Consider the following 19,948-nt stretch of genomic DNA (forward strand, 5'->3'; position numbering starts at 1 on the left):
AGCCATCTCTAGATTGGCCACTGTCCTACCGGAACCACCTAGAACAACTGACATATGCAGAAAAAGAAAATTGACTGAAGGTAAGCTAGTATTACACCTCTCTAACAAGAACTGTTCTCAGAAAGATCCACAAAGTCACTCACTTGGGGGTAAAACAATGACAGTCACAGTGAAACAATCTAAGATGCCTTCTTCTGCCTACCCTTGGCTCCCCAAAGCTACGAGTACTTTGCTTTTAAATAGAAAGATCCTGAGAGGGGGATCACAGGACAGCTCACCAGGCTGCCCCAGGGCTTCAAGAACTCTATAGAACTGAGCAAATTGGGTTCCAAGAAAGCCCAAATATGTGGATGTAAGGTGAACTACCTGGGGTACCTGTTACAGGATGGGAGGCACTGGTTATTAAAGGCCAGGAAAGAAACCATCCTTTCTATCTCTGCCCCAAAGACCCCCAAACAAGTGCAAGAATTTTGGAAGATGGCTGGCTTTTGTAGGCTATGGATTCCCGGATTAGCCAAGCTAGCAGGCCCCCACCCCCACCCCTTGACTCCCTCTTACTGGGTTGAGTAAGACAATGCCAGCAGAGGGGCTTCTGACAGCCAACAGCAAGGAAATTAAGAACAACGCTGAGATCAAGGCACTCTTAGAGGCTCTCCTTAAACCACTAAAGGTGAGCATTATCCATTGCCCAGGCCACCAAAAAGGAGAGACTTTCATAGCTAGGGGAAACAGCTTTGGGATGAAATGGCAAAAGAGGCAGTTACAGTCCAACTAATAAAGTCAAAGAAAAAGGGGAGTAAATGACTGGACTAAGGGCTGGCCCCTTCTACAGTACTTCCCAGAGGAAGCAGTTTAGATCTCTGGTTTCCCTACTATTATCTTAAAGAAGATGGACAATGGAAGACAGAAGGAGGAAAAGTTATTTTGCCTCAGGTCCAAGCAAGAGACCTGCTTGCCCAGATGAACCCATGGACTCATCTGGGCGCCAAGAAACCAGTGCAAGCAGTCAAAGGTTCTTGAATGTTTATCGTAAACCTGAGAAACCTGGCAGAAGGAGTAGTAGAAAGATGCCAGGTTTGTCAACAAGTGAATGCCTGGCACACCAAGGTAGGGAAAGGAAAAAGGTCTAGAGGAAGCAGGCCTGGAGATTTTGGGAAATAGATTTTACTGAGATTAAGCCTGGGAAATATGGTTACAAATATTTGCTAGTTTTTGTAGATATCTTTTCAGGATGGGTGGAGGCCTTCCCCACCAAACAGTAGACCATCACAGTGGTGGCAAAGAAGTTACTAGAAGAGATTTTTCCCAGGTTTGGAGCACCTAAGGTAATAGGATCAGACAATGGATCTGCCTTCGTATCTCAGGTAAGTCAGGGACTTAGTAAGATCTTGGGGACTAGTTGGAAACTCAATTGTGCATATCGTCCCCAGAGTTCAGGGCAGGTAGAAAGGATGAATAAAGAGACCTTAACTGAATTAGCCTTGGAGACTGGTAGGGACTGGATGATGCTCCTTCCCTTTGATACACACACACACACACACACACACACACACACACACACATATATATGTATATATATATATATTTATAGCTCCCATTATATACAGCCTACAGTTGGCAGCTTTACAGAACTGAAAAATAGTAATTTAATATTTAAGGTCAGAGCTACCCAATAGGCTCATAAATATGTTTGGCCTAAATTATGTGCCCTCTGTGAAGCCAGCGTGGTTCCAGAACAACACTGGTCCAAAGAGACTGGGTCTATATAAAGAGATTTCATCAAGGTGCATCTAAAAAAGAAACCGGGGTGCACTACAGCCACGCCAGACCTGTTTCTCCACTGAAGAAGACTAACTGGCTCCAACTTTACCATAATAGAGGTTTCGAAAAGACTCCAACCCCCTCAGTTAAAGTTGACTCAGTCTCAGTCAACATACGTCTATATGTACTGTGTGTCTTATATCCCCCTTATGAAGGTACCCTAGCTGGATCCTTGATAATTTTGCTTTTATTTCTGACTTTTGGCACCTGCATTTTACAGTTAATGATCTTAAGACAACACTATATACAGCTGGGAGCAGGGAAGACAGAGTACGAGCTAGAGGACTGTAAGCTTCAAGACTGAAGCTATACTAAAAAAAAAAAAAAGGTGGGAATGAGAGAGCCAGAGCTGGGGCCAATCTGGGGCCAGTGGGAAAATTCCCACCACAAACCTGCAAGCACAAGGACCCCTCCCTCCCAGGAAGAGAAAAGCTGGTTTAGATCCTGGAACAGCTGCAAGCCAAACTGTCACACAAAGCTACCTGTGGCTTCCAACAGAACCGCCTTGGGAAAGTCTTGAGTGGTGCACTGAATCAATCTGAAAGTTGTTTTGCTTCACCAAATGTGCATAGCACCCTGCCTAGCTACATTGTGCAAACTCTGCCCCAGTTGTTTGAATCCTGTCCCAATTGTTTGCAAGGTATATAACTCTCTGTCAGAGTCTGCTTAGGGTAATCTCCCCTTGAAGTGGGACTACCCTGGCATGTAGGAATGATTAAACTCTCGCTTTTACATCAACCACCGCCTCCATGAGTCTCATTCAAGGGGTCCTGGAAGAGGTTCAATTCGGACCTTACAATTCAGAAAAGTAAAATTATGAAATGTGCAGATATATGGATGGAGGTAGAAAAATACCTGAGGTTACCCAGATCCCAAAAGATGAACTATATGCTTTCTCACATATGTGTGTATTGTTCAGGGTTATTTAGAGTAACAACTTATAGAATGAATCTCTAGAGTAAAGAGATTTATTAGAATAACTTACAGGTTGTGGTCCAACTAATTCAACAATGGGTCCCTTGAATATAAATTTAAAGAATCCAGTAGATGTTCAGTTCATAAACTGGTCTTCCATATACACTAGAATTCCAAAGAAGTAGGCTCTAGTGCCAGTGAAGGAATGGATTTGCTAATAACTCATGTTTTTTATTGTAAGCTGCCAGCAGATGTGATTCAGATTGAAGGTGGATTTTCACACCTCAAAAGATCTGGACTGAATGTTTAGTTTTTTCTCCTCAAATATCTGGATTGGAAGTGGATCTTCCCACTGAAAATGATTTAAGAAAAATCCCTCACAGGTGTGCCCATCTGTTTGAGTTTTAGTTAATTCAATATGTAGTCAAGTTGACAACAAGGATAGCCATCACAAGTCTACCACCTGTCAATTTCACACACTATCATATCTCATGTCATGATTAATTCCCAAATGAAAACAATAACAAGTTCATAATTACACGTAAACATTTAACTATCCCACATACAATCAAAAATGAATTATATATTTAACTAGGTTATACACAGGCTAACAAAATAGATGCAAAAACTGGATCTATCATTCTGCTGCACATAAGAAATCTCAACAAAGACAGACATTACCTCAGAGTAAAGGGCTGGATAAAGATTTTCTAAGCAAATAAACCCAATAAGTAAGCTGGTGTAGCCATTCTAATATCTAACACAATAGGCTTTCAACTAAAATTAAAAGAGATGTGTAAGGACACTACATACTCATCAAAGGAAACACTCACCAAGATCTCTCAATTCTGAATATCTATGCCTCAAATAAAAAGGCACTATATTTGTAAAAGAAACATTACTAAGGCTTAATTCATACATAAAGTCCCACACATTAATAGTGGGAGACTTCAACATCCAACTCTCACTGATGGACAGGTTGTACAGACTAAAACTAAACAGAGAAACAAGAGGACTAGCAGACATTATGACTAATGGACCTAACATATCTACAGAACATTTTATCCAAACACAAAAGAATATACCTTCTTCTTGGCACCTTAAAGAATCTCCAAAATTGACCATGTGCTCAGTCACAGAGCAAGCCTCAACAGATACAAGAAAGTTGAAATAACCCCATATATCTTATCAGACTAACATGAATTAAAGCTGGACTTCAGTAGCAGCATAAAACCTACAAACTCATCAAAACTGAGCAACTCTCTACTCAGTGACCACTGGGCCAAGGAGGAAAGAAAGAAATTAAAGACATTCTAGAATTCAATGAACATTAATGCACAACACACCTGAACTTATGTGGCACAGTGAAAACAGTACTATGAGGAAAATTCATAGCACCAAGTGCCTTCATAAAGAACTCAGTGAGATCTCATACTAGTGACTTAATAGCACGTCTAAAAACAGAGTAAAAAGATGCAAACATACATAAGTGGAGTAGATGGCAAGGAATGATCAGCACGCTATAATCAACAAAATAGAAACAGAGAACAAATACAAAGAACCATTGAAACCAAGAGCTGGTTCTTTGAGAAGATTGAAAAGATAGTCAAACTAAAAATCAGAGATTATTAATATTAACAAAATGAGAAATGAAAAGGGTGACATAATGAAAGAGAGTTGGGGGTCAATCTAAGTCTAGTGGGAAAATTCCCATCACAAACCTCCGAGCACAAGGGCCCCTCCTTTCCAGGAAATTTAAAAAAAAAGCTGCCTTAGTTCCTGGAATAGCTGCAAGCCAAAATATCACACAAAGCTACCTGTGGCTTCCAACCGACTTATTTCGACTTACTTCGGAAAAGTCTTGAACGTTACACAGAGTCGATCTGAAAGTTGTTTTGCTTCACCAAATTCGCATAGTACCCTGCCTAGTTACCATTGTGCAAATTCTGCCTAATTGTTTGAATTCTGCCTAATTGTTTGAATTCTGCCTAATTGTTTGAATTCTGCCCCCAAATGATTGCAAGGTTTATAATCCCCTGTTAAAATCTGCTAGAGGTCGTCTCTCCCTTGAAGTGATATGACCCCAACATATTGGAATGACTAAACTACTCTTGCTTTTGCATCGCTCACCCCCTCCGTGGGTCTCATTCAGGGGGTCCTGGAAGAGGTTCAATTCGGACCTCGCAATAACAGACACTGAGGAAATCCAAGGGATCATTAGGTCTAACTTCAAAAACTTATACTTCACATAGTTGGAAAATCAAAAAGAAAAGGACAATTTTTTTTCAGTACCAATTACTAAAGTTAAACCAAGATTAGAGAAATAATCTAGATGTATAACCCTAATGAAATAGCAGTCATTAAAAGTCTCCCAACAACCACAACAAAACAGTCTAGGCCAGATACTTTTAGTGCAGAATTATATCAGACTTTCAAAGAAATACTCCTTAAGTTATTCCACAAAGTAAAAACAGAAAAAGCACTGCCAAATTTATGTTATGAGACCACAGTCACCCTGATATTCAAACCAAGACTCAACCAAGAAAGAGAATTTCAGACAAATTTCTCTTTTTGAACACTAATGCAAAAATACCTAATAAAATATTTGAAACCAAAACCAAGGGCACAGCACAAACATCACCCACCATGATCAAGTAAGCTTCATCCTGCTTGGATGCAGGGATGGTTCAGCATATGAAAATCTATCAATGTAACCCACCATATAAACAAATTGTATGGAAAAAACCCACATGATCATCTCATTAGATGTTGGAAAAGCCTTTAACAAAAAACTACACTCCACGATAAAAGTCTTATAGAAAGCAAGGATATAAGACACACACCTAAATATAATAAAGGCAATATGCAGTAAGCAAATAGCCAACACCAAATTGAATGGCAAGAAACTTAAAGCAATTTTACTAAAATAGGGACAAGACAGGGTGCCCACTCTCTTTGTATCTACTCAACAATGTACTTGAAGTTTTAGCTACAGCAATGAGAGAACTAAAGTAGAACAAGGGGATACGCATCGAAAAGGAAGAAGTTAAAATATTGCAATTTGCAGATGATATGTTAGTATACATAAGCAACTCCACAAATTCTATCACGGAACTCTTACAGCTGATAAACATCTTCAACAAAGTGGCTGGATACAAAATTAACTAAAAAAATCAGTAGCCCATTTATATATAAACAACAATTTCTGAGAAAGAAATTGGAGAAACAACATCCTTCACAATAGCCACAAATAACATAAAATATACTGGTGTAACTCCAACCAAGCAAGTAAAAGACTTGTATGACAAGAACTTAAAGTCACTGAAGAAATAAATTGAAGATGATATCAGAAGATGAAAAGATCTCTCATGCTTTCAACACAATTTTTTACAGACCTTGAAACAATCCTCATCTTCATATGGAAAAACAAAACGAAACAAAACAACAGCAACAACAATAACAGGCTATCTAAGACAATCTTGCTCAATAAAAGAATTTCTGGAAGCATCTCTATCCCTGATTTCAGGCTGCACTACACATCAATAATAATAAAACGTGCATGGTATTAGCATAAAAACAGATGGGTTGATCAACGGAATTGAATCAAAGATCCAGAACACACACACCTATGGGCACCTGGACTTGAGTTTTGAGAAAGAAACCAAAATTATACACTGTAAAAAATAAAGCATCTTCAACAAATGGTACTGGTCTAGCTGGACGTCTGCATGTAGAAGAATGCAAAGAGATTCACAGTTATCTCAATGCACAAAATGCAAGTCCAGGTGCATCAAAGACGTCGACATAAAACTACATACATTAAACCTGATAGAAGAGAAACTGAGGGATATTCTTGAACTCATTAGCACAGGAGACAACTTCCTGAACATAACACCAATAGCTCATTCACTAAGATTAAAAATTAATAAATTGGATTGCATGATATTGAGAAGCTTCTGTAAGGTCCAGATGTTCCTCACAATCTATGTGAGCACTTATCTCAGTCAAAAAGGGATAGTTTATTGAGCATTCACCCAAGGAGTGATCAGTCAGAGCCAAAGACCAGAGCTTAATATAACCTCAAGCCAGAATCCTACAGAGCTTTTAAGCCTGAAATCCATAAACGTCTGTGTGGTTTTCTCAATCATAGGGGACTTCCTGAGGAACATGTCTATCTTGTACATTTATCTCCTTCCTATTGGTTGGGGTACCAAGGTTAGGGGACTTGTCTTGCCTAACATTTATTTCTTAACTTGCCAACCAGGGTGCCAGTTAACCATGTACATGACTTTGACAAGTAGGATGTCAATTCCCAGGGAGGTCTTTGGACTTTAAAACTTTACTCAACCCTTAACTCAACATGGAAATCTTATTCCCAAGGGATTCTTATATTGGTGCAGGTGTCTCTCCTACATTAGTGTTCTTCCCAGGGGCAGCTTTATAGAGGTTAAAACCATAAAAGCTCATACACAGGTGCAGGAAGTGCTGCTGAGTGGTTGGTTCAGCTCTAAGCTTATTGTAGTTAACTACACAACTCAGTCTCACTGACTTCTATTGTGATTGCTTTCCAAGAACACCAAAGCACAGAACATGACAGAATATGCAATCAACCTGGGCGTAAGAAAATTTCCTAGTAACCATACTATCAGCCCTGGCTAGCTAGAAAAGTCATTGTCAAAAGAACAAAATGGTAGCCTACAGAATGGGAAGAGATCTTCACCCACCCCACATCTGACAGAGGACTGAAACATATATATATATATATATATATATATATATATATATATATATATATATTAAGAAACTAGACATCAACAAACCAAACTGCTCAGTTAGAACGAGGCACAGATCTTTCTGCACAGAGGGATCTCTCATGGCTGAGAAGCATGTAAAGAAATGTTCAACATCCTTAGCCATCAGGGAAATTCAAATCAAAATGATTCTAAGATTCCATCTTATTTATACCAGTTACAATGGCTAAGATAAAAACTCGTGGCAGCTCATGCTGGTGAGGATGTGGAGCAAAGGAGGAGTGTTTCCCTCCATTGCTGGCCATAGTGCAAACATGTACAGCCACTTTGGAAATCAATTTGGCAGTTTCTCAGAAATTTGGGAATAGTTGTTCCTCATGACCCAGGTGTACCAATCTTGGACCCAAAAGATGCTCCACCATACTCCAAGGACACTTGCTCACCTATGTTCATAGCAGCTTTATTCATAATTACCAGAAACTGAAAACAATCTAGATGCCCCACATGAAGAATGGATAAAGAAAACATGGTACATGTATTCAATGGGGTGGAACTCATCTAATAAAAACAATGACATCATGAAATTTGTAGGCAAATGAATGGAACTAGAAAAGATCATCCTGAGTGAGGTAAACCAGACACAAAAAGACAAACGTGGTATATATTCACCTATAGGTTGATATTAACCATAAAGCACAGGATAGCCATCCTAAAATCCACAGACCCAAAGAGGCTAAATAACAAGGAAGGACCAAGGGGTAACACTTGAATCTCATTGAGAAGGGGAAACAGGTATGGCATAGATGGGGGGTAGAGTGGAGGGAAGGGTCTGTGTTGGGGGAAAGGTGGGGATGAGAACAAGAGGGATCTGGTTGGGGGAAGACAGAGTGAGAGTACTGTGATAGACAACTGGAATATGGCTGTGGGCTTCTCTGAGATGAGCTACAAACCTAGGACAATGGCAACTCCCAGGAATCTATGAGGATGACTCTAGATAAGACTCCTAGCAATGGGGGATGTGAAACCTGAACTGGCCATTCACTATAACCAGGCAAGTCTTCCAGTGAAGGGATAGGGATGCTAAACCAGCAGCAAAACCTTCAACCTACAATTTGTCCTGTCTACAAGATGTGCAGGGGTAAAGAAGGAATAGAAATTGAGAGAATGGCCAACCAGTAACTGGTCCACCTTGAGACCCATGGCATGAGAGGGAGCCCAGCTCTGACACTGTTAATAATATTCTGCTGTATTGGCAGAGAGGAACCTGGTGTAACCATCATCAGAGAGGCTTCACCCAGAAACTGATGGAAACAGATGCAGATACCCACAGTCAAACATTAGCCAGAGCTTGGGGAAGCCTTTGGAAGAGGGAGGGGAAAGGTTGTAGGAGTTAGAGAGGTCAAGGACACCATAAGAAAACCTACAAAATCAACTAACCAGGACCCATAGCAGCTCACATAGACTGAGGGGCCAACCAGAGAGCATGATGGGATGGACGTAACCCCTCTGCACATATGTAACAATCGTACACTTTGGTCTTCACATGGGATTCTTAACAGTGGGAGGAGGGAATATCTTTGACTCTGTTGGACTGCTTTTGGGACCTTTTCCCCCTATTGGGCTGTCCCTTCTATCCTCAGTAGGAGAAAATGTGCCTAGTCTTACTGCAACTTCATATCCTAAGGCTGGTTGATATCCATGGGAGGCCTGCCCTTTCCTGAAGAGAGAAATAGAAGTGGAAGGGGGAAGGGGTGGAAGACTAGGAAGAAAAGAGGGAGGGGAAATTATGGTAGCGATGTTAATGAATGAATTTATTAATTTTAAAAGTCCAAAACAACAACAACAACACAACAGAAACCATAATAAAACAGAGATTGCTGAGGGAAATGAGAGACTGATTGGTATAATACCACAAAAGCACTTCCTGACAACCCCTCAAATTCTCTGCCTACTCAAAAAAAAAAAAAAAAAAAAAAGGAAAAAAAAAGGAAAAAAAAAGGATCAATTCTGAAACTTTTTCTGGCATTAGGCTATTGAATTATTATTTGCTTTCTTTATTAAGGAATTGTAAACTTGTGGTAGTATTTTGATGGTTTCTTTTATATATTTTTCATTGTCATATTTCAAACATCTTTTATTATGGATGTGTCTGTTTTTAATTTTTTTCTGTTTTAATAATTGCTTTGTTCCTTTTACTTTGTGTGCGTCGTCATGATGTTTCAATTTGGATTTATTTCCCCTAGTGCTTGGTAGGGGGTCAGCCAACTCTGCAGTGAGAAATACAAGGATTTATTTAGTTCTGGTGTTAACGTTGAGTAGAAGACACATGTACTTCATCTGTGGTCCCCAGTCACATAGTGACACTATGGTTTTGTATCCCAGGAAGATCTCTTCCTGATGAACCCATCAGGAAACTGCCAAATTCTTCCACACAGACCCCGAGTTCTTGGGTAACTCCTCCTGGCTGGTCAGTCTCCCTGATAATAACCTTCCTTTAATAATTAAACACGGTAACTCTTATGTATAAACAGTGCAACCACTGTATTTGCTACATTTAGTGCTAAGGCCCAGACCTTCCAATTATAGCCATTATTCTGTTTTTGCTACACTACAAATTATATTGAATAACCATTTTAATACTTAAAGGATTGCAAAGATGAGAAATTTAAAATGCATAATTACATACGATAGGACAATTCAGGTAGAAGCTTCTAATATAAACATTTGGTCATAAGATCTTGCTGTCTACTTAGCAGTTCTGTTTGATTTGGCTCTCACTTTCATGGACAGTTGGGCTTTTTGTCCAATTTATTAACCACAGTGTTTGTAATATTTCATGTATAGCATGTGAGAGTTACTCAACTGTGTTCCCATTGATTTAAAAGCTAACTTCTAAACTAAGACTTCTGTGGCCATTTCAAGTTATGTGTTCCATTGGGCAAGCAGGAACACTTGATGATATAAAGAGGACTGGCTCAGCTCAGTAGCCATGAATGGGAAAGACAAGTTAATGAAGTACACTGGGAATCAGAACCCAATATGAGCAAAATGGTTGCTTCCATGGTCTATTCTCCTATTGTGTTCAATTAGTCAAACATTATGACTTCATGTGAGCAGAGGCACAAATCCCTCAGAAATGAAGATTTGGCTATCTACTGGATAAAAACATTACACACTTTAGAATGCTGGCTCAGGGTCTAGGAACCATATTATAGATATTGGGTAAATTAAGTCAAGTGCTAATTTTTGTTGTAAAGACAGTTTCAAAATATGTGTTTCATATTACTTCCCATCCTATGTTGTTTGGATTTTAACTGATTTCTTCTTTTTGACGCTGACTGACTGCATTGTACTGGATAGGCAACAGAACACTGGGAGGGTATTAGTGTTATGACTGGAAAGGAGTGAGCGTAGCTTAAGAATTTCACATGGCTAAAGCCAATCACTTATGAGAACTGGTTTTCTTCATGAATTCACAATGCAATGAGAAATGGTTTTTGGAAGAAAAGTTATCACAGGAAGTAGTGGGTTTGGATATATTGAAAAGACAAAGGAATACACTGTAACAGGTATTTTGTTATTTGACTGCTACACTTTTTTCCTCCATCTTTATTAAATTGGGTATTTCTTATTTACGTTTCAATTGTTATTACCTTTGCGGGTTTCCAGGCAAACATCCCCCTAACCCCTCCTCCTCCCCTTCTATATGGGTGTTCCCCTCCCAACCCTCCCCCCATTGCCACCCTCCCCCCATAGTCTAGTTCACTGGGGGTTCAGTCTTGGCAGGACCAAGGGCTTCCCCTTCCCCTGGTGCCCTTACTAGGCTATTCATTGCTACCTATTGATTGCTACACTCTTAAATTCACTTGTATCTTGGGAAAATTCTGATTTGTAAGAGGCAGGCTCCATGATCTAAGATACTAGACTCTTAAAACAAAAATTTTACTGGCATGTAAGACACTGATGTGTTGTTGAAATAAGGTTAAACATCGATCTCCTAAACACGATCATTTATTTTGTCCTGGTTTGTCTCTTCAAGCGTTTCAAAGGCACATGATTGTTACCCGTGCTCATACACCTGCACATTAGCACTTCTGAACTTCTTTCCCTAATCAACCACAACTTGGTACCCATTGGTCCAAATTTCTCCACCTAACCCCACCCCTAGTCTCAAGATTAGAAAGTTATCTTGCTTCCAGACAGATTCTCCTTCAATGTAACTTTAGTGCCACCAACAGTATGATTCTTTCCAGTCTTAGAGTCATGAATGTCACAATAATGGTGAGAAAATGTGTATTTCTGAATGGCTGTATTATGAAGGGGCAGCAATAGTGTGCATAGCGGCTTCTTTAATGATCAGGCCAGAGACAGACTCCTGATTACCCACAGACTACTATTAAACTTCCCTGAGGCTGATCTCTCTCTCTCTCTCTCTCTCTCTCTCTCTCTCTCTCTCTCTCTCTCTCTCTCTCTCCTTCACTCTCTCTCTCTCTCTCTCTCCTTCCTTCCTTCCTTCTTTCTTTCTTTCTTTCTTTTTTCCTTTCTTTCTTTACTGTTTTGTGTTTCTCAAAATTTTCTGTCAGTTCTATAAAACATTCCTTCACTATATAATAGAATTCTTTTCTATCTAAACTAAGGTTGGATTTTTAATTTATTTTGAAAGTATAAGATAGTTATATTATTTCCCCCTTTCCTTTCTTCCCTCCACCCTCACCGTCTTTCAAATGTATCTCTTGGTTTTCTTTTCATTAATTGCTATATAAATATTGTTTCCAAAACAACATTCTTAGTATATAAATATATACATATTAAATTTATAATATTTTCACATGTATTTTATTACATATTATACTGTATAACATAGTGTAACATATATAGTATATAATATATGGTAATATATTATGTTCAAAACAAGTATATGCACTGTATTTTAGTACACATGTATACTAAATAAAAATTTTTATTTAAAATGTATATATATATATGAGTATGCCCATTTATATATACACACGAGTATACACATTATATATATATATATATATAAACATATATATATACACACACTTTAAATGAAAGGTTTTCATCTGTTTTGTTACTTCCCCTTCCAAGAATCAAAGACTGTCTAACAACAGCCCAACAGCAGGCAAGAGAAGTCTGGTTGATCAGATGTCTAAAACGTTACAGGATCTTGCTCTCGGTCGCCTCCAGAGGTGAAAGGTCAGTCTCTACTGCCGAACGCATCCTGTACTTCACGCAAAGCCCAGCTTACAGGGCCCTGGGCTGGAACCCACCTGAAACCCCCCTCCCTGACCACTAGCTTGTACCACAAGCTGGCAAGCTTCCCAGGCAGGGGAGCATCCAACTGTCCTAAGTAGCTATGGTGGATAAACTGCAGTGACAAGAGCGGCATGACAACCCTAACAGCACAGTAGCAGCACACACACCCCTTGGTGGTAACTCTAATTGAACTCAAGACCTGTTAAACAAGAGGGCAAGCATGCCTGGTTCTGGAAACCTAGGCAGCTCCCACAACTAACGAAAGCATGCGAGTGCGCAAGGTTAGATCTCAGTGTTTAAACATCAAGAATGAAACATGTTTTACCTCTCCGCTACTACCTTTGCACATTTCCGTGTCTTTTGTATTTGTGTGCACACATGTATACAGGTACGTGTGTATGGAAATCAAAATTTAATGTTGGCTGCTTTTTTTTCAAACACTATTCACCTTATTTTGAAATTTTTATTAATTTACTTAATGTGTGTGAATGTTTACCTGCATATGTGTATATGTAGTACATGGGTGCCTGGTACCCACAGAGGTCAAAAGAAGTTGTTAGTTCCCCAGTAACTAGAGTTACAGATGCTTTTGAGCCTCCATGGAGGTGATGGGAACTGGACCCAGGTCTTCTGCAAGATCAACAAGTGCTTTTAAACATGGATTCATCTCCCTAGCCCCATCCACTTACGTTTTTATTTATTTTTTTTAAGATTGCATTTTAATTATAACAGTTCTCCCTTCCTTTTCCTACCTCTGAACTCTCCCATATATCCCTTCCTGTTTTTTAAATGTGTGGCCTCTCTTTTCATAAGTTGTTTTTAAATACTATTAACAAATGTGTGTGTGTGTGTGTGTGTGTGTGTGTGTGTGTGTGCGTGTGTGTGTGTGTGTGTGTGCGCACATAGATATCCCTTAGTATAACTTCCTGACTCCATAAAATGTTATTTGTATGTACGTTTTCTGGGCCGACCATTCTGCACTGGACAATGAATTGGTGTGCTTTTCCCTAGGGAGGACCTCGTCCCTTGATTACCTATAGTTCTTTGTCTAGGGTTGAGGCCTCATGGGTCCTCATCAGTTTGGCTTATTCCTTGTTCAACTCACATTTGGGTGGTCATGTTTTTATCTTAGCTTTTGAGACAAAGTCTCTAAGACTGGAGCTTGCTGTTTTGGCTACACTGGCTGGCCTGCAAGCCCTAGGGATCCTCTTGTCTCTATCTTACAACCACTGGGATTACAAACATGCAAGACCTTCTTTGTGGTTACTAAAACTCGAACTCAGGTTCTCATGACTGGCACCCAGCATTTTACTGACTGACCCATCTCCCCAGCACCACAAGCCTTGAGAAAACTTTGTTTTGCCATGATATTTTCACCTGGGCTTCCTTTTCTCTCCTCTCCTCTCCTCTCCTCTCCTCTCCTCTCCTCTCCTCTCCTCTCCTCTCTTCTCTTCTCTTCATTCCTCTTCTCTTGTCTTTCCCTTTAAACAACATAAGTAAAAAGCATCATCCAGATTTACTACAATGACTTAGCTTCATAGAATCCTTCAGGGTCCCTTCCCTATGTATGCAATATCTAGATGCTTAACCATACTAAGTACTTAATAAGTGTTTGTGACATTTATTAAATATATAATATGTGTGTAGAATTATAGTCATAAGATAAATAAACATAAATTTGGAAGAAATGGCTTTATATTTTGTGTACCTTATACAAACAGGGGGCTATAAGAATGCTTACTATGAACACACTAAACATTCCCTACACTAGTATAAATATCTGTATATGCAATACTTATAATTTTTTTAAAATATAGAAAGGTAAAAGTAATGCGTAGTAAGCGTACATTTTAAACAAAACATTTTTTAATGTTTAGAAATGACCATTTATAGTACCATTGGAGTAGCACATCAGTGGACAAAGAATGTAATCTATTTCAATTTTTATAAATTAATATCATAAAACAAGTATCCATAATAAAACATGTTTGGTATTTTATTTAGAATTTATACAAAGATATAAAGACATATATAATACAAAACAAAAAGTCACTTCTCTGTATAAAGAGCAATGTGAGAAGCTTCATCAAAATCAGATGAAATGATATTAAACTCTAGTAAATATTGGGATTTAAAAAATTATAATAATGACCCAGAAAGCCATAGAAATTGGTAGAAAAAATATCAGATGTTTGACAGTAATCAAAACCTGATAACACAGGAGGAAAATTCAACACAAGTACATAGAATCACTAAAGACGAATTCAAATACAGGCACATGCTTTGATGTGAAGCCCTGGCTACTCCCCAGGACAGGGAAACATTGCAAACTCATGCTGAAAAGTTAGACCTATACTGAGTACAAGTTCTTGGTTTGAAGGGCCAGCAGAAAGAATAGAAATATGCAACCTCAGGGGGTGGGAGGTGGGGGGACCCTCCAGAATGTTACCGGAGAGCTGGGAGGTGAGAGATACTCAAAAACACTGACCCAGAACTGTTCCTATCTAGAAGAACTGCAGGGACAAAAATGGAGAAGAGACTGAGGGATAGGAGGTCCAGTGAACAGCCCAACTAGGGATCCCTATCAAGGGGAGGCTCCAAGGCCTGAACTTTTACCGATACTATGGTGTGCTTATAGACAGGAGCCTGGCCTAGCTGCCCTCTGAGAGGCCCAACAAGCAGCTGACTGAGACAGAAACAGATACTTAATCCAACAAATGGACTGAAGTTGGGGACCCCTGTGACTGAATTAGGGAAGGGTTGGAAGAAGTTGAGGAGGAGGGCAACCCCATAGGAAGACCATCAGCCTCAATTAACACAGATCCCTGAGATCTTTCAGTCACTGAGCCACCAAACAGGCAGCATACACTAGTGAGTACGGGGCCACTGACACATGTACAGCAGAGGACTGCCTGACAGTGGGAGAAGATGAGCCTAATCCTCAGGAAACTTGAGGACCCAGGGAGTGGGGAGGCCTGGCAGGTGTGGGGGTGGTGGGTAGGGACATTCTCTTGGAGACTGAAGGAGGAGAAATGGTATGTGGAACTGCAGGAGGGCAGACCAGGAGGTAACAACTGGATTGTAAAAAAATAAAAAGTAAAAAAAAAAAAAAAAAAAAAGAAGAAGAAGAAAACGAAAACTTAAGAGAAGTGTGAAATCTTCAAAGAAGTGATAAAATCTTATATTAAAAAAGAATATGCATTGGATGTGGGGACAGTATCACTACTGGTTTAAGAAATAGTAAAGAAATTGAAAAGAGTTAAAATGTCTTGTGCCAGTTCCTGGCATAAGAACATGAAAGGTTCCTTTGAGTTAAGTAAGAGGTGGGCTTAGAATTTTAAAACTTTCTCAATTTGTTAGAAATTTATGAGCTAGGGCTTCGACCTGAAGTTATTTTGTGCGAAAAGTCTACAGTATTGATGAGGGTTTGTATCACTGTGAATGACCGATGCTGCAGTTTTAAAGGGGCAATGCTTCAGAGAGATAATTAATCTTAGGCCGACAGAGCTGTGGAAAGTAATGAAGATTTGTTTTGTCTTACTGGTAAAACAGGATGGAACTAGACGAACTATTTTGCTTGTAGCATTTCATCCTGGCAGCCTTTTCTCTCCAACAAAACTTAATAAAATGGTTTCCTTGGCATCTCTGCCAGCACAACACTCCCTGATCCTCCATTCCCGGAAAGCAACTTTGTTTTACTCTTGTTAATGTAGACAGAAGTGCTGAGCCGGTCCCACTGCAGACTCAAACTGCTCACACTTTTCTTCTCTCTCTCTCTCTTTTTTTTTTTTGGTTCTTTTTTTTTTTTTTCGGAGCTGGGGACAGAACTCAGGGCCTTGCACTTCCTAGGTAAGCGCTCTACCACTGAGCTAAATCCCCAGCCCCTCTTTTCTTCTCTTTTGAGAAGGCTGTAAATATTTGGTGGCCTGGGCGAACCTCAGAATAATCTGACAATCAGTCCTCTGTAATTTGCCAGAGAAGAGAGGAATTTCTAAAAACACTTTGAAATTTAAAACAAGATTCTGACTACCCAGAATCTTTTGTGGGTATTGGCTTTGCTGCTAGAACTTTAATCTCTCAAAAAAACTACCATGTCAGCAAAACTTATATTGTAAAAATATAGGACTTTATATATTTGTATTAGATACTGAGGGAGTAATTATTGCCTCTAGGCAAGTTATAACCCATGATAATTCTTAGTATTGAATAAATCTGCCTAAGGTGAAAGTCGATAATGCTGGATTTAAAACCGTAATGACAGAATCATTCTCCCTTTTGCATTAAACATAGCTAATGCCTGGAATTGGATTTTACAAGATTGTATTGATATATAATACATAGAGAATAACATTTGTTCTATAGCAATTTTACATGAAATTGTACTTTCAGATTGAGAAAATTTCCATTTGTATTCAAGTTGGGAAAGACAAAAGTGGGAACCTTTCTTTTAAGTACCATAAAGGCATCTAATAAGAAACATTTTATGTAATTGATGGAAGAAATTTCTTTAAATTGAAAAATCTTTAAGTTAAAAATTGAAAAGGATGAATCAAACAGATTTCTTAAAATGGTTTTATTGAGAATCAAAGTTTCATACTCCATGTATGGAAAAGGGCTGAAAAAAAGATATGAAAATTCTTTTTTGTAAATCAAGATCATTAAGAGTTCCTATTCATCTGTTTGCCAGTAAGACATGGACTTTCATTTTGTATGTATATAATTATGTATATATACACACACACATATTCCCCTTGCAGGCAAGTCATATTCCATTATAAAATTTACAAATATATAGTATTAACATATTACATAAAATAAGTTCATATATTCACATAGCATCTCAAAAATATTCTGTTAATGTACACATTATTTTATCTTACAATATTCTTCCAAAATGATATGAACAGAGAAACAATAGGACAATGGAAAAGTAACTGTAGCAGAGTTTTTATTATAATGTGTTTATTCATGTAGTTCTCTTTTAAAAATAATAACCATGTTTTTATTTCTCCAATAGCTTTTTAAAGTGGCCATTCTGTGCTTTACAACAGCTTTCACTTCTGATAACTTCTTCCTGGAGCCTCAGTTGACTTTGAGACAGCACAGTCTTACTCTAGAAGACAGTTAGCTTTTCATTATCTTTCCTGTCTAGATAACACTCAAAGACAAGTTCCGTATGGACAAGTATATGAACCCAGTAGTCACCTAAGAGCTGAAGTAAGTTCATCCTAATTATAGCCAGGTGCTAAGCATGACCATATGACCAAGGACAGTAGCATAGAGCCTAGAGACCTGAGAAAAAATTTCTTGAGCCAGGTGTAGCCATGCAAGTTTTTGTTTGTTTCTTTGTTTTGTTTTGTTTTGTTTTGTTTGAGACAGGATTTCTCTGTGTACTCCTGACTGACCTGAAACTTGTCCTGTGGACCAAGCTGGCCTACAGAGATCCACATGCCTCTACCTCCCTAGTGCTGAAATGCAAGGCATGTGCTACCTGGATTGTGATGCATCCCTTAGTACCAGAACTTGTAAGGCACAGGCAGAGAGGTGGAGGCAGAGAGGTGGAGGCAGAGGCAGTTTCCGAGTTCAGGGCCATCCTGGTCTTCATAGTGCATTTCATGACAGCCCGAGATTCTGTCTAGAAAAACAAACAAACAAATAAATAAAAAGAAAAAATTCTGATAATACATGGAAAGGAAAGTATCTTTATTAACTGGCATTACTACAGTTAAGCTAAAGGACTGTAAGAGTGTTAAGCTTATAGCTTAGAATAAGGAGTTTGATGGCCCAGAAGAAACAGTTCAGGAAGCCACTAATAGAATTTCAGTGTGTTGACCTCCTAATTCAACTTCTTTGGATGTATCCTAAAGAAGTGACATAAAACAGGATCTCAAACTATGGGTCACTGCCCTGTAAGTAAACATGGGGGGGGTTTGAAAAAATTTGGGACCAAGTTTCTGAATACCTAACAACCCCAGATTAATTTAAATGAGATGTATGACAACACTCAGGAGTGTCTGGATCCTTCTTGTGTTGTATAAAACAATTTCACAGTAGCTTCTGTTCTGAATGAAGAGTGTGCACATCTTGTACTGTGCGTGCCTTCATGCTGTGCTGTGCTAGCAGCCACCCACAACCTCTTGGCTCAGATCTGAAACTATGTTGCACGTTATGAACTGCAGTGTTTTCTCTGTGTACACAAAATTTCTTACTGCTACAGAAATATTGGTTTAATTGTGGAAAACAAAGACTCGATATTTATCTTCCTAACATCATTTTGCAACAAGTAAATATAGAAATTAATAATATTTGGATACTGTTGTGTTGGGATGTTTGATTTTAATACAGTCATTTGAGTTGCTAACTTGCATTTCATTAAAAGAAATAAAAGAATTTTGGTTTAGGATTCAGGCAGTATTCCAACAATTCTGAAATAGCCATATTTCTGTCATTTTGTACTACGGGTTTAGGCAAAATAGTTTTTTTTTGGAGTTGGTCAGAATTGTAAAAGTATCTTATATTCACATTATGTCATTGTCGTCCCAGAGGCTCACCCTTCCTACCTCTTCCTGAACTCTGGCTGGGTGGTTCAATTCAGCTGTTCCAGCTCAAAACTCCTCACCAAGCTGACTGATTCAAATTGGCTTCTTTCAGCTTTTCACTGAATTGCTCTGCTTGGCCTCTAAGTTCCTTTTTATTCTCTGACTCATTCTGTCTTCACTTGCAACCTGTCTCTTTAAAACTGTCCTGGTAAAACTGCCTTCTCTCTCTCTCTCTCTCTCTCTCTCTCTCTCTCTCTCTCTCTCTCGCTGCACTATCTCTTAAGTAGCCTCTCTTTCCTTCGTTGTTCTTGTGAGAGTTGGCCATATCCTATCTCTGTCTCATTCTGTCAAATCTTTCTGAGATTCATCACTTTGTCTGCTCCTCAATTATACATCACTTTCAAGCATTGTCCTTCTACAAACTAACTTTACCTTCATTTTTGTGGATTAAAGGTGTATACTAAGGGCATGCTGTATTCCAGCCAGATCACACACCTAGAAGGTCTTTGGATGTGATCCCTTGCCAGAACAGCCATTAAAATTCCTCTACACAGAATAGTAATCAACTATGAAAAACATTGGCCATCCTCAACATACTGAAGAACTAAATGTTTAGATGATCTAATTCTTATAGAAAATTAAACA

The 19,948-nt window shown here is 38.8% G+C and overlaps 1 pseudogene; it reads right to left on the reverse strand.

Annotated features, from left to right (window-relative positions):
• Nucleotides 1-17,766: 17,766 nt before the first annotated feature.
• On the reverse strand, nucleotides 17,767-17,991 carry Ndufb1-ps2 (NADH:ubiquinone oxidoreductase subunit B1, pseudogene 2; annotated as a pseudogene).
• Nucleotides 17,992-19,948: the final 1,957 nt, after the last annotated feature.

This window comes from Rattus norvegicus, chromosome 3, assembly GCF_036323735.1.
Source record: "Rattus norvegicus strain BN/NHsdMcwi chromosome 3, GRCr8, whole genome shotgun sequence".
NCBI lineage: Eukaryota > Metazoa > Chordata > Mammalia > Rodentia > Muridae > Rattus > Rattus norvegicus.